Genomic DNA, 16,931 nt, shown 5'->3' on the forward strand with positions numbered 1-16,931 from the left:
GATCTAAAGCACATACCAGCATCATGCAGGGATGGAACTTCAGCATGGTTTTGACATTAGTAATACATACTGAGTTTGCAGTAATGACTCTTACAAGTTCTTTGGTCCCAGGAGTGTGTTACACATATTGCAGTGGGGTCACAGATGGATGTTCCTAATTGCAGTTCCAGGAACAGTGAGATCAAATATCTCTGCCAGATCTTCTGTCCCCATAATGCACACAGACCCAAATTTTCCAGAGATTCAATTTATCTGGGTAGCCAAGGCTGCCTGAGTCAGCACAGGATATATGAAGTTTTAGGGCAATTACTAGAGAAAAACATACTGGCCATGCTGGCTGTCATAGAATTTTGTCACACACAGTTATCAGATGTGGAGAAAAACATCAGGAATAACTGTTATGAAAGACTGAAGACTACTGCAGTGTGTCCATCATTCAGGTCAGTGGTTATGGCTGTAGTGCAGGACTGGTGAGTAATGTGTTTAATTTCATACTTTGCCAAAGGCTTCTTTGGGGACATAGAGGAACTGACAGAGTCTCTGCTTAATTCTCAAAATAAGGATAAAAATCTTCCCTCACTTCAGAGATGTGCTCAGATGACTGAGGCAGGTTGCTGTAGTGTGCAACAGGTTCACATTACTTTGCTTTTATACGTGTGTATACATATAAACATATATGTGCATATATTTTATTCAATGAATGACATCAAGGACAGTAAATATAGATAAACATTTCAAATTCACTTGCTTTCCTAAAATTTGCAGGTAAAGCATCTTACTTAGAAGAAGAAAGGATTTTGTAAATATAAAAGTTTTATTATCTATTCTTTTAATCCATCCAAGACAACCTAGTGCAATATTCTTCCCTTATTATTTTACACTTTGGCATATACAATATTCATTGTGGGCATATTTGAGTGAGGTTTTTTTGGGTTTTGAACATTACATATATGTAATGCAAGTTCCTTTAAACAACTTTCCTGCTTTCCATAATTAAAATAAAATAAAGCAGAAAAGGAACATGTTAATTTTCCTGCCAGAGCTGCATTTATCCCTAAGCACTTTGAGCAAGGCACAGCAATGCACAATATGTTGCACAGTAATTCTGCCTGAGTAAAGCTCCTGATATTAAAGAATAACCATGCATCCAAGAGACAGTCAGCCTAAGGCACAGACAGATTGACACAGCGTGGGGCAACATTTTTGTCCAGAATCTGGAACTGCCTGCTTGTGAAACTTTGGCAAGAGTAAGTCTGCACCATATGCATCTCCTTGTAAGTTTAATTGTCTGTATGCAAGCTATTAGTCTACCTTCAGGAGTTACTTTTCTTAACGTCTTCTTCCTTCATTGCAGTATTATGGCTAAATGAATATTGTGATGTCAAATAAGTAAAAGACAACCCATGGCAGTTTGAGGCTTTTGACCAAGCCTGAAGCCAGAGCTAATGAATAAGAGTAATCAATCAATCAGTAAGTGTTTGGTTCTAAATCAGTATTGATATTTAGGCAGAATTGCTTCAGGCAAATGTTCCTTTAGCGTGCACCACAGCTCTCCAACATCTTCATCTCCTGCCATCACTGCATCTTAGTGCAGACCTCATTCACTTGTATTCCTCATTGCTATCTCTTCACATTAGTAAATATTGGAGCTATGCTTGATGAAAGGGATATTTCAAGAGATATTTTTAAAAAAACCTACTAAAGAGTAGGCAAGAGATATTTTAAACCTACTAAAAAGTTGCATTAAGAAACAGTGGTCAGTCCCACTGAAATGGCATGAGAGATCTGCAGCAAAATCCAAGATTTCTTTGAATTTAAATGCTGATTATCTAGTTAGTAGCAATAATCAAAAGAGCCTTATGTAGATAAATGAAGATACCTACAAAGAAAAGACATTTACTGAAAATAGGCACAAATGTATTTTACATTTCCACCTTGCATCTCAGAGCCACATTCACAGATAATAAATCACTGTGAATAGCATAGTGGTGGGTTCTTTAGAAGGCATATCTGCATGCTTGCTAAAAAGGATGAGCACTCCATACTGTGTCCTGTGTGAGTCTACTTAGATAATTTAACTGTATTACAAATTGCACAGACTATACATATCACTTGCACGTATTTTCTACATTATTGTCATCAGGATAGTCCCAAGATAACAGAAGTGCTTGGGGTTTTTGTGTGTGTCTATTATAGCTTTGTGTGGTATTATAGTTTTCTTGGATATTTACTTTAGACTTGGTTTTATAAAAACCCTCATTTAAATAAGCTCACTGTTCATTCTCATGCCTATGAGGCTACACGAGGCTACAAGTACACTTTTGTGGACTTATACTGGTGTCACTGCCAGAAGACATCTGCAAAACATGCACCTGCACGGTTCTACCATTGCCATGGGACCTCTTTGAAGATGTGAGGCCACATGCTCTCTGTAGATGCACTGCACAGGAAGGAATTCAGCATTGCTATCAAGTTGAAGTCAAAATGACATGGAATGTAATCTACACCAATATGAAGAGTAGCAATCTACATCCAAGAACATGGTCAAACCTCCACTTGCAAAGGAGCTGTGCTGCCTGGTGCTCCCTTCCAAGGGGAGCTCCTGGAGGATGAGATGCTGTGCAGTGCAGGCAGTCACGCTGGCTGTCTGCCAGCGAGGCATTTCTGAATATTGGCTGATAAGCAGAACCTTGGAGGTGCTCCCCTTGAGCAGCAGGGGCTGGGCCCCTCTCTAAGGGAAGAATCCCATCCCCTGCTGGTGGGCTGAGCTCAGGGCACAGAGACACACAGGCTGCTCTGCTGCCCGTTTGCTCTGATTGCTGCTGTGCTGCATGCTGTACAACCTCTCATGGGCTGGACCATATCAAAGATGGACAAAAAGAAGGCATGGATCTTATTGCTTCTACAAATATATTTTACCCCACATTTAAATGGTTTTGAAATAGTTGATCCACACTGTCAAACTGGAGGAGTTTTCTCTAAAATAATACTTCAAAAAGCATTTACATTAACGGAAACACTATGAAATTTATCAGAATGTAGTTATTAGGGAATACTTCACAAGAAACTGAGTTTCTTCCCGTGGAAATTTTCATTGACACTTTTAAAAATAAGTGCAATGCAGTCTCCAAAAGAGACAGAATACAATAGATTAGGTTTTAAAGAGAAGAAATTTGGGACAACTTTTAAATTTCAGACCAAGGTGTCATTTTTTATGTCTGCCCTACATTCCATCCTCCTCATGAGAAAAAGCAGGATGCCACTGTCCAAAAGCTTACATGATTTAATTTTCTGGTGGTTCCCCTACACACCCTACCTGCACTCCATTCATATGAGCCAGGGCTTTTTACACTGCTGCTCCATACATCATCAGATAAATTACAAACTTTCTGTTTTATACATTCCAAAGAAAAAAGCACCATACAGGCGGTGGGTGCCCAGCCCCAGCAGCAGCTGCGGCTCCGTGAGGGGAGGCTGGGGCTGCCCCAGCTGGGCACAGCCGGTTCCAGCCAGACACAGCCAGACACAGCCGGACACAGCCGGACACAGCCGGCTCCAGCCAGACACAGCCAGACACAGCCGGATACAGCCGGACACAGCCGGATACAGCCGGACACATCTGGACACAGCCGGATACAGCCGGACACAGCCGGATACAGCCGGATACAGCCAGACACAGCCAGACACAGCCAGACACAGCCGGATACAGCCGGACACAGCCAGACACAGCCGGACACAGCCAGACACAGCCAGACACAGCCAGACACAGCCGGATACAGCCAGACACAGCCGGTTCCAGCCAGATAGAGCCAGTTCCAGCTGGGCTGGACACAGCCGGTTCCAGCCAGCCACAGCCAGACACAGCCGGCTCCAGCTGGACACAGCCAGACACAGCCGGACACAGCCAGACACAGCCAGACACAGCCGGACACAGCCGGCTCCAGCTGGACACAGCCGGTTCAAGCCGGACACAGCCGGTTCAAGCTGGATCCAACTGCCCACCTCAGGCCGCGCCTCAGGGATGGCGTGTGTAAGCAGGGGCAAAAATGCTGGTGGGGAAAAGGTCTGTGAGCTAGTGTAGGGGGCTGAGTAAATATATGTGTAGGGGCCTGAGTAAATATATGTATTGTAAATATATGTATGGCAGTGAAAGATCTCTGTATTGTATTAGTGACCCTGCCCTGATTCTAGTTATTGTAAATGGGCTGCAGCTGTGATGTCCTTGATTGGGCAGCAGCTGTAGCCCATGGAGGTAGCTGAGATTAAAGGGGGTGGGGTGGTCAGGGAGAGCCTTGGAGAGGAGCCCTGACTGAGAAGCAACAACACCACTGCTGTGAAGATCTGCCGTGAGAAAACCGCCCAGAAGGTATGAGACTCTGGAAATATGATATACAACAATCTGAATACAACAAGCTAGAACTTCAAAAAACACCCAAACCAACCGTGTGGGCATGAAGGTGAGAGCAGAGAGGAGGAGGGGGCCAGGCAGCAAACAGGAATTGCCCGTGAGGAGAACTGTGATGGAGCAGCCACAGCGCAGCCTGTGAAGGCCCCACACGTAGGCAAGCTGGTCATGGAGGACCCATGGAAGGACACATCAGGAAAGATATGTGTTGAGGAGAGGCAGAGAGGAGTTTTTATGGATAGACCCCTACCCCTATTCCCCATAGCCTTGGGTGGCAGAGGCCAAGGAGTCAGGTATAAAGGAATAAAGTTGAGCCTAGGAAGAAGGAGAGGCCAGGGGAAAGGAGTTATTTTAATTTTTCATTGCTTCTCACTATCCAAACTTATTTTAAGTTGGCAATACAGTGAGTTAATTTCCCCAGGCTGAGTCTGTTTTGCCCATGATGGCAATTGGTAAGTGGTAATTGGTAAATTCCCTGTTTTATCTCATTCCATAAACTATTTCCTACCTCATCCTGCTGAAGGAATAGAATGAGAGGTGGCTGGGTGTGGTCTGGAAGTTGACCAAGGCCAACCCAGCCCAAGGACTGAAATCAGAAATACACACTTTTTCCAGAAATTAAATCATCACATCAAATATTTTGTTAATGAAATAAAAAGCACTGCCTTGAGTCAATACAGAAATAAATCACAGCTGTAAAGGTTTGTATTTATGGCTAACATTAGAGGTTGACAGATGAATATTTAGCAGTTTTTTATAGCAACAATATTCTAAAAAAATTATTAAACAGCTCAGTGCTGCTCCTTTCTCTTGCTGCAGGCTGAAAACAGGGAAAGCCTTCATCTGCTTGAGGTTATCTAGCAAAATTTCCATGCCACATATAGAAATGGATTCCAACATTTTGCACAGACAATTTATTTCAGTGTTGTAAGAGACATGTTTAACCCCTGCCGTATATCAGTGGCAAGTGAAAGAAGGACTCCATGAGAAGAGAACATGACAAACAAGTCATTTTATGTGAATAAGCAATCTTGTTCAAGCTAACTCAGGGAAATCAAATCAACTCTCCAGACTAAGGTTTAGTTACAGAGATGTAAACTTGGAACAATTTAAACGAGTACCTTAGCGGTTCAAAAGATGGTCTGCTTCATATAAATGCCAAATCACTAATTCCTTCAACAGACCAGACCTCCTATTCCATGAGATGATATACAAACATGTTCTTGTTAATCCACATGAATCAACACTGTCTTGCTGAAAATAAGGATCTTTGAACTCTCAGTTTAGATTTATGCTAAGTTCTTGAGAAAGGAGCTTACTCTTTTTTTCCTTCCTCAAAAGCATATGCTGCTTATATCTTGCTACCACATTAGACCTGTCTTTTAATATACTAAGCTCGTTGTTTAATGTTGCCATTACTAGTGAAACACCACTTTTTGTTTTATTCTTGTTCTAACAGAAAGAAAAGAAAGCTATAAAACAGTCCTCCAGCTGATATAAGATTGTTATAATTTTGATTTTCCCAGGTTTCTTTTGATGCATAAAATATGTGAGGAAAACCAAGTCAGCTTTGGAGAATATATTTTAAAACTTTCACTGAGCAGTCTCATTAATGTGTGGAGCCTGGTTTTGAACTTTTGAAAAAAAGCTAACAGGTTCTCTTGGCATCTCAATTTACTCCATAGCCTCATTAATATAATTTTTAATTGATACTTCTCACTAGTCAGTAGGAGCTAAGGTTTAATTTTAACGGCAATGGGTTGAGTAAAAAGAACCATGTTTATGCCTTTGAGGTGGACATCAGGGTAAATTTACATCCATTTTTGTCTACTAGTAAGTTTCCCATTGATTTGAATGAGAGGACCTATACACTTTTGCTAAAAACAAAATCACACAAACTTAATTTTGAAACCAGCCTGTACAGTACTCAGTTGGATGTATGAGTCTATTGATTTTGTAGGTTTAGGAAATGTTTGAGATCCCTACTTCCTTTTACTTGGGCACATTGTTATTTTATTCCTCTCTTATCCTATACAGCTTCTCTGTAAAAGTGTCCTTCATTTAAAGGGGACAGCTGCTTGCACAGTAATCACACTGTCCCATCCTGTGTTGGAAACTGTAGATCAGAATCCTGTTCTCAATTGTTATTTTTCTGTTCATGACACATCACAGCTGTGTGAATAAGACCACTTAAATTTAAGGATAAAAACATTAATTTAAATTATTTTATATGGAAGAATCTCTATTATTCAATATACAATATGGCCTTGATCTGTTCACAGATTTCAATGTATCTGAAAAAATTTCAATCATATCAGCGCTGTCTGACTTCCCATGGAGCAGGGGCACAGGTGCCATACACACAGGACTAGAAACTCTGCAGTCCTCCAGCCTGAAATTCTGTTAAAATCTCATCTTTTCATAACCAACTGACTACCCCTAATTGGATTCTTAATGGCACACTGCCTGGAAATTCAAATGTGGCCTCTCTTGATTTCAGAGTAACCCATTTGAACACAGACAGTTAAAGTGACTTGTTAAGACCATTTAACATAAGTGAATACTCTAGAAAGCAAAAAATTATATTACTTCACCCTTAGGGGTTAGGGAGAAAAGGATTCATATTGTATTCATAAAACCAGCACTGTTAAAGGAAAAAGACATAGCAGTTGATCGGCTCATATTGAGCTGTTAATAGAATTCAGAACTGAAATCAGTAAAACAGAAATTGTGCCATTACATTAGCTTTAAAACAAAATCTTTTGAAATACATTTGAAATATTTGAATTATTTTCCAGGGCTGTGTGCTACTTGTGCATTAGGATTTGTCCTCTTTTTATCTCATGCAAATATAGTATAGCATATGCAGGCTAGCTGGCTTTCAAAAGCTTCAAAACAAAAATGAAATTAAGTGTAGAATGTGTTAAAGAGCTGCACTTTCAAGAACTTTCTTACAATAGTCTGAAGCCAAATCTCACCAGCTGCAGTGTGTGTCTCCAGTATATTTTCAATTTCAAAACCTTAAATTTTGGGAGCTAATGCAAATCTGCATTCTTTATTAGGTCTTTAAGTCTGCCTACACTTGACTACTGCTGTAATTTTATGTTTTAAATCTAAAAAAATGGAAAATGCGGTTGAAGATGAGTTTTGAACTTGGGCATATTAGTGGCCAGGTTCCCTAAGTGCCTTCCCTGATTTCTGCATGCAGTCATTTTCACCAGACTTCTTCAGAGTCTCAGCACACTGGCAGAAGAGAATCAATGGCAATGTCTGCCCTTCTGTGAGGATGATTTCCCCTTCCTTAGCATAGAAAGAAACATATATGAACACCACCAGATGTAATTTCCATCCATTATGTCAGTCATGCTTCCCAAATATATGAAAGGGGCAACTTCTGCACTTTTATCTCAAAGAACACAGCCTCCTGCTACCTGGAAAAGTATCACCACCCATGCTTTACAGAGGAATGATTTATAAGGAAACCATATGACCTATTAAGAACCAAAAACATTTTCAGCATAGTCACATCTTCACCCTTCACTGAGGTGCCTGAAACACTTGTACTGCTCTTTTTTCCCCAAGTAACTGTGTAATTTATCATTTTATTATCACTGCTAATAGCATGATCACATAAGTGAAATAAAAATATCTGAATCAAAGGGATTCATCTAGCAAAAAAAGTCAAAATGAGTTTTACTACTTTTCTGAAAAAAGCACGTATTGTTCCTCTAGGGGCCTGGCTTGCAAAGCAGTGGCTTTGCATGAAACAGTGAAGACTGAAGTATTTATGAGCCAGCTAAATTTCAGCCCTGAGTGAGATTTGGGAGACGCTGTTAATTGTTCATATATAAATTAAGAGTGGAAATTTTAGAATTATTAGTCAACAGTTTTATTAACTTCATAATCCCACCACTATACAATCATTATTAGCACAAAATCCATCTTTTGCTGATTTCATTATTTAAAATGTACTCAGTCATTGAAAAGGCTTAACCCTAACCCTAACCCATATTTAAATGAGTTAGAAGCAGAACTGGGACCTGACTATGTCTGTCACTAGGGCTCCAAGCTTGGGCACTGATTGTAGTGAGTGTGTGGCCATGGAGCAGGACATGAGCTGACCATGGAGCAGGACAATGAGGAAAGGCACCAGGAGGTCTTTAGGCTCTTCCCTGGCTCTTGTGGCCTGTGCTATTTAGCACTATCTCAGGGGGACACACGCTGCTTTTTCTGGCTCTCTTACTGGAAGAGTGTGTGTGTGTCTGTGCATGTGTGTGTACATGTGTACATGAATGCACACAAATGTGTACATGAATGCTCACAAATGCCTGTTCCTGCTCACACATTACAGCATTCCTGGGTGAGAACAGGTATAGAAGATATGAGATCCTAGGAGAACAAGAAAAACCAAAAATGAATCTCAAGATTACATTTTTATGAATATATATCTGTTCTTGCTTACTGAAGCATAAATGCATCCATAAAGCTCCATGCTCAGATCAGACACAAGAGGTTTAATTCAAAGCAGTAAGTGTCTAGATAGGAAATCTAGGGAATTCTGTCTGGGATGCATGGGACTGATTAGAAGCAGGCACCAACAGCACAACAGGCACATAAGGGATCCATCAAAGTAGTACTACAACCAGCTTCAAGGGACATCAAACACTAAAGGCTGTGTTGCCATGCACAATCTCAGAGAATGGAGTTTCCCAGGTTAGAAAGCATTTCAAGCTCATACTTGTTTTCATCCAGAATGGACCCGAAATTTAGACCAAGAAAACTTAACAGGCTTTTCAATATTTCTTTGGATGTAGATCTGATTTAAGATGTTCTTTTTGGAAGTTAGTCTTACTCCTAGTTCCAGATTTTTTTCGTAGATCAACCTAGCTATCATCTGGTGTGCTTTAAAACAGAACTGCATGCACACAGGAAAAAAAAAGAATATCATTTATAAAAAGCCTTGTTCAGCTTGTCTCTGCATGTTTTGGAAAAAGAATGTCTTGTTAAAGCCATGGTTTGGAGTGTGGCCACAGAAAAAGCCAAGTCAGCACAACCAGGCACACTTCGGGCACAGAGTGGGAAGGAACAAGTGTCTGTGGCAGGATGTGAACCTCTTCAGATGAATTGGCTGAAGGGGTAATGAAATGGTACCACAACTTCAATATGTGGCAGTATGGTTAAAATATGGAGAGATAAATGCTTAGACAGCACTTCAGAGCAATAGCCTAAATTAATTGTCTAATTGTAAGGTATAATTTAAGCTTTAACTAAGTCTATGAAAATGTATGCAGACTACACATTTATGAGAAAGATTCCATTGACTACATATAATCAATAAAATCAAGATTCCCTATGAGATTCAGCTACTTAGACTGCCAATCTTTATGACACTACAGTATTATTCCTCTTGGTTTAAGATGTTTTTTCCTTTCAGCTTCTATTATGGCTGCACAAATGGGAAGACGCCAAATGATTGCACTGAGGAAACAGTGAGGCTGAATAGATACAAAATGCTGTCAAACACACAGGGTGAACAGAAAAAATATGTTTTTAATTTCTTTAGTTCTTGCCTGTTACTTCTAGCAGTAGGACAGAGGGAAGGGGAATAAATCAGATGCAAAAATAGTTGTCCTGATGACAACACCGCACTTGATAAAACCCCAACCACTGATAAAATTTATAGGACCAAAATCGCTTGAAAAAAAAAAAGATTAAAATTTCATTTCTGCAGAAATCTATAGAACAGCTCCTGAGTTCTGTGCCCTCTCCTAGCCATGCAGGTGATGTGAATGGTGAGGGGTATGAGGTCTTGGGGGTGTTTAACCCAGTCATTTTCTCTAGGAGAGCCAGCACAAAGAAAAGCATTCTAAGAATAAGTACCTCTTAGGTGCCCGATAGATTAAAAACAAGAACATCTGAACTAGGCCCACTCCTCAAAGCAATGCCAAACTCACTTCCCCCTCCAACCCCGCAGCAACATTTCTGTAGGAGATGAAATACCTCCATTTGGGTTTCCTTGTCATCACATAGAGAGGAGCAGCCACAGTGAGGGAGTGTGACTGTGACTGTGTGCTGAAGCAACATCTGATCACCAACACCTGCTTTCCTTTCAGAACCTGCCATTTCAGGTGCAGGGCCCCAAAGGGGTCTTGGCAGCAGGTGCTACCTGGTGCTACATGCAGGCAGACAGCACAACCTGGGGCACACAGCACCTGGCTGCCCTGAGCCGTGTGCTCACCACGCTATCATTTGTGCCATGCTGCTGGAATATTTCATATTGACATGCCTGGCCTGCCCTTGCCCCTCCTCTCTCTGTGGGCAGAGTACAAGAAGTCTGGAAGTCCTCTTCCTCTTTGTGAACGGCTGTGAGATTTTTGCCCACAGGAATAGCACCTGGATCTGACAAGCAAAGAGCAGCCTGATATTTTGTGGCCTCTGTTATTAAATGGTGTGTTGCCCTTATCACGATCCCAGTTAAGCCAGGAAGTGTTTTGCCATCAGCTTCAGCAGCAGCGTGTTCAAGCCCTAGAAACCAAGGATTTGATGATGGCAGGTCATCTAGAAAATGAACTGAAAATTTTAAAGGATCTTTTTGCTCTTGTATCAAATGTCAGATTGGGTGCTTAGAACTGGGAGGGCAAACAACAGATTACTATACAGATCAGCTAAAACTTGAACCTAGTGACAAAGAATGCCTTTTCTCAGAGATCATGGAAACATGATTCCAAAATAATTTTTTCTGCTTTGGATCTCTTTCTCTCTTTAGTTTGATGGGCAATGATCACCTTTAAATCTTTGACTTTAATACTGCAAGTAACTATTGCTACCACAAAAGCTGCAGTGGCATTTATTATTTCCCTGCCATTTCTCTGAAGATGTTAATGGCAACTAGGATGCAGTTTCACTTTCCTTCATAAAAGAAATCTATGAATTTCTCTGTGGTCTTCCCTATGTCATTGAATGCTCTACTGTGCAGGTTGTCTGACAGTAACAGACTTGCTGCCCTATTTGTACCTTGGTAATGTACTGCTAAGAGGAACTAATAGCTTGCTGTGCAGAACTACTTTGCTGGCATTCATACTGTTGTGTCAAATTTTCAGGCTTTATTATCAATTTTGCAAGCATATCTGTCAAAAACAATTAAATTCTACAACAGATATAATTTTTATTGCACCAATCCATGCAAATCTTTCATTGTTGCAGGTATGAATATTTTATATTACACAAGGAGAAACTAAAAGGAATTCAATTTAATTTAGCCATGGGGTCTCCAGTCAAGGATGTGTGGTTTTGTACATACTCCAGACCTTTTCACTGTTCTTGGGCAGAATTCCTAAAGTACATATAAAAAGAAAAAATGAAATGCCTGTTGTATCCAAAAAAAATGAAGCTGGCACTTCTGGACCTTGAGCTATAGTAAATGCTTATCACTTAACAAAACTTTTTTTTTTAAATGAGGTCAAAAAGCCAGTTAATTTCCCTTACTACTCTAGAATAATGTATTGGGATTTTATTTTTGATAGCAATGTGGATTCCATATTCTTTCCTTTGTTTTCAGACTTAGCTCCCTTTATATTCACATTAGAGACAGCTATCTGGTCTCATTTCTACTAAACTCAGAAAACTTGAATGTACCAAAGTCCAGGTATTTGTGATTTTCCTTTATGAACTCCAGCATAAACTCAAGCTTTTCTTCTTGAAACCAGAACCAAACTATTAACTACATAAATTTATTGCAATGAAAAAGCCAAGAGCAAAAAATTAAATATCTAAGATGAAAAATCCAAGTATTTAAATCAAAAAGTTTTCAGAAAAATATGACTGAGATTTCCAACACATTGACAATAATAGAATGCCAGAAATAATAAGCAAAATTTGTGGAGCATAACTAACATGACGTAATCTATGCAACGGAGTTCTATGACTCCTCCACATAAAATTTAAAAACTTATTAGATAAGGCAGAAGTGGAACATTGTATGCTTTGTGCTATGGTCATTTCTCCTTCTGTATATTCTTTTAATTTTAAGAACTGCATATACTGTTTTAAACATAACAGATGGGTTGCTTTTTTTTATGTGCCCTTCAGTGTTCTTATTGCTCCAACTATGTTGATTATATTTTCTGTTATTTTTAGATTATTTTATTATTTATAACAAGCAGCTGCTTTCCTTTAGTGGGAATTATAATAGATGTAAAACTGGTAAAAATTATTAATGCACTTTTGGTTTTTTGGAAAATAAAATTTCAAAATAGTAGGTGGGCTAATCAAAGCAGTGACTACATAATTATTTTTTTATCTTTGTTCCCCAAAAGATGCACCCTGAAAACCAGTCAATATCTGAGATTTGATCAGCTAAGCCACATAGCAGTCTTATGTCTGAAATACAGCACATACAATTTGGCCTCCACTCATTATCTGCCTCTTTCCTTTAGCTTTCACTTAGTACACACAAAGGAAATCTGTGAAAATGTTTTCATTGTTCTAGATTACTTCAAGAAGCCTTTACAGTAAAAATGCTTCTGTGAAACATATTAAGTAAATCTCATTATGTAACTATTTCAACAAAATAGTCTATAATCTGTGTTTTTTCTTGAAAAAGCAAACAGTAATATCAGGCTCAGTACTGCTGCTTTATCTGCTCATGTGTTGAAGCACCTTCACCTGCCTGCTAGTATTTTAAAATAGCATGTTTTGTTCAAAAACTGATGCCATTAGTCACCAACTTTGCTAAACATACAGATTTTGTATACCTAGCAAAAATATTGTATGACTGTTTTCACATTTCAGGAGATACCTTTTAAAGTGCACTGCACTGGGAACTACATGATCATGTTGGTCACTTGTTGCTAAATAGAAAGGATGTAGTCTGTCTCAAATGACAGAGAAACATGACAGATATGGATCCATGAACTAATTGTGATCAAATGCAGGAACTGATGTTAATGCATGTCTGCAAAATAATCATGTTGATACCACAGAAATAAAACCTTCAAACTTCACCACAGCAGTGAAAAAACAACAGAAATTGCAACTTGTGAATTGACAGCCAGTTTGAACCTTTGTTCTTATTTTATACAGACCTCTCTTTTTTTTCCTTTGAGGCTTTGGTCCTGCATAAACTTTTAAAGAGCAACCTATTTTACCTGCGCATCAGAAATCTATACTGGAAAATAGAAATCTTTTGATTTTCTGGATAGGCATATCCAAAACTAGAAGGGCTAATACTCATGGAAAAAGGAACACCCCAAACCTCTACTGTTGAAAAGTTTAAAGCATGAGAAGGAGGAAAATACATACAGAGAATTCTTCCCATATTGAAACATTTCAAGGCATTTGAACCCTATTCACTTGCTGCAAAGTTGCCAGTTCTAAAACCAGGATTGAATGAATTTCACTGAAGACCCAGTAACCTAGTGATCCTCCAGACCTCTGCTTAAAGGTATGTTTCTCAAAAAAAAATCTTACATCAAGTTTTAACCCTTACTGTGCAATTAATATTAGGTATCTAAAAGAGTGCATACGGTATGTGTGATCACAGCACGTTTTAAAGCTCATTAAATAATATTTCTGTTCAATAGCATTTTTTGTTAGCAACATTTTTAAAATGTAAAGGCTCTCATCACTGTGCAGCAAATATATGGGGGTTTTGGCTCTTATCTCATGTAGTGCACTTGATAAGGAGTACTACTGTATCTTCTGCACGCTGCATTACAAAGAAAACTGTCTTTCTGTAAGGCATTTTCTCTCCACTGCTTTCACATGAAATAAGGGCTCTTGCAGCTGAATGTATCTGGCTGTATTAATACTCAAATAAAAACTGAAACCCTTCTACTTTATCTGAAGTATAAAGCCCTGAAAAGATTTTTGCCTTTTCAATTGTGTTCACTGTAATAAAGGTTAATATTGAACTGAACTTATCGTAATCTAGCATCACATGTTAAGTTCCAAATCTCTGCATGTGATCTATTTTCTTCTTTATTGTTGAAATTAGAGAATAGGTAAAAGGATGGCAATATTATTAAAAATTTCACAGCAAAAGCATTTTACTTAAAGACAGTCCAAACCTATTGCTTTCATGAGTAGGATGAAAAACATGGTGCAAAGTGCTCAGGAGACGGAAGGGACTAGCATCTGTTGAAAATTAACTACTTCAACATTAATTAACACATCATTTTCTACCTGATGAGATGGTGTTGTAGAAAGTATAAATTCAAGGCACAAGAGTAAGAAATGAGTCATCTTTGACTTACCGTATCAAAGACTATTGCTGTATTGCAGTCAGCATCCAAACACAGAGCATGAAGCTTCTCACAAATCAGAAAAAATATAAAATCAATGAACAAGTCAATTTCATTGTAAAAATAAAGGCCAGAGATTAGAGTATGTATCCAAGGGTCTGGTTAGTCACAGCTTTGACTAGCCTGCTACAGAGCTCTGCAAAACAAGTATACTGCAGCAGTGTGGCAAGCATAGGATTGCAATGCATGTCCCATATATTCAAGCATAATAGAAAACATGGTCTGGAGCTTATTCCATGTGGAAGTGGGGTTTGTTTTATGCAGGCAGAAAAAAGAAAGGTTCTCTTCCCACATAATAGAATTAGAAATGAAGATTTTTCTTGATTATTGTACACAATAATTCCCCAGGATATCAATTACATAAAGCAGGTGCCTCTGTCTCCTGTTTCCCAGATAAATGCCTGTAATCTCATTTCACAAATGATCCTATTTAGACAGGAGCCACCTATTGTGATGATATCATTTGCTCTAGTATCCATAAATGGGCAACTTCCTACAAAACGTCATGACTACTGACGACACAAATTTTTATAATATTGAGTGGGCAGGGTGGCTGGTGGGGTCCCATCAATCTACAGCAGCTTCTTCTGATGTGATACCACGGATCCTGCATAATCACATAAAAGACTGTAAATGAAGAGGAGATTTAAACCTCTCTAGTAAAGCTCATTAAAAAAAAAAAAAGAAAACAACAAAAAAAACCCAAACAAAACCCCCACACCTAAAAATGGGAAAAAAACCCTGGAGAGGTAGTAAAGGCAGATAAAACACAATGACAGAGCAGTGGCACCTTTTCAAATGCCTTCGGCACTCTCAAGGATACTGGTAGATATGAACAAAATCACTCTCAGTTAAGAAGTGTAGCTGTCAGTTTCTTTTTAACAAATAATAAAAGACTGGATATCCTTTTCCCTTGCAAATTTAAAATATGCACTGACAGCAAAAAGGACCAGTGCTTCAGTGATACACAAATTAGCCCACTCTTAGTGAATATTTTTCAGAATTAGCAGCTGCTTGTCACAGGAGCTTGGAATATGAACACTGTATCAAATTACCCTCAGACTCTGAAATCCAGGCTGCTAGACAGGCTTGCTTCATGCACCATGGATTTAATTTCTTACATCAGTCTTTTCTTAAGAAAAGCCATTCCATTAAATATATGTATTTGGGAAATATTATAATATTCACAGATAGCTGAAATTAGTCTCCATCTGCCTGCTTTAACACACAGAGATGTGAGGAGAGTTAAAGGTGATAATGTGCACTTGCCTACCCACCCTTTTCCCCAAGGGACTCAGTTGTGCCTAGAGGCTAAAGCAAATTGCCTAAGAACTTGTATTTAATATTTTTCCTGGCAGAAGTTGGTAAAAACTTCAGAAGAAGGTCCCCTGGTTAAAAAAAATAACCTCAGGGCATTTTTCAACAGGATCTCCACAAATCTTGGTTTACTTACTCCTGTTTTGAACAGACTAAGCTGCATCTAAACAGCTTCCTAATTCACGGGAAGAATTGCATTAGGATCCATCTGCATTCACGTTTGCACAGTGCTCACCAGAACACCAGTCAAGCAGGGGTTTCAGGGTGGAATACTTTAAAGCTTAAAAGCAAAAACCTGGAGAGGAGCTTATATACATTTCCACTGATGTAGTTCCAGCAAAACAGTCCACTTCTTGAAATCCAGCCCCTCCACTGCACATTCCCTTCTAATATTTTGCCTTTATTTTATATTTCTTTGGACCAGGGACCACCCTCTACTAAATTTCTGCATTACACATAGAGAGGGTCTCAAAGGCAAGGCAGTGCAAATTTTAATAATAAAAGCAACTCTTTCAGAGTTCACTCCTACCAGAGTGACTCACTTCAGGTCTAGATAGGTTGAAAGCAAAATCTGAACACAGCATCCATGGCTACAAGACACAGTGTGCTGTCAAAGCAGAGAAGTCAATGGGCTTTTTACAGGCACCCTAAAGAGAAGAACTCACTCCTCAGAGATTGAAAACATTGGAGAAAACAACTTCAGAGCACTGAGTAGCCATTTAGACATAAGCAGGTTCTTTCCTTCTCCCTCCCTCCCTCCTGTGCTTGTCTTCCAAGACAAGACTAGCTGATCTCTTTAAATATGCTGTTTAGGAAAAGACAGAAGCACAGCTTTGGCTCTGGATATCATAACCCCTTCATTTCAGTACTGGGTGGAAATAGAAAAGCATATACTCTGTGTATCCAGA

General features: G+C 39.2%; 1 protein-coding gene across 17 annotated transcripts in view; it reads right to left on the reverse strand.

The window, feature by feature from the left end:
- Positions 1-16,931, reverse strand: part of DLGAP2 (DLG associated protein 2) — a 455,404-nt gene that overhangs the window by 305,279 nt on the left and 133,194 nt on the right. For 4 of the 17 annotated variants that reach the window (XM_063150751.1, XM_063150748.1, XM_063150749.1 and 1 more), the window contains exon 1: positions 14,659-15,105. The exons of 12 other annotated variants lie outside the window; for them this stretch is intronic. The gene's annotated coding sequence lies outside the window, so the exon portion shown is untranslated. Of the gene's footprint in view, positions 1-14,658; positions 15,106-16,931 lie in introns of those variants that run through there. One more of the 17 variants, XM_063150753.1, reaches the window with a different exon arrangement.

This window comes from Melospiza melodia, chromosome 3 (assembly GCF_035770615.1).
Source record: "Melospiza melodia melodia isolate bMelMel2 chromosome 3, bMelMel2.pri, whole genome shotgun sequence".
NCBI classification, from domain to species: Eukaryota; Metazoa; Chordata; class Aves; order Passeriformes; family Passerellidae; genus Melospiza; species Melospiza melodia.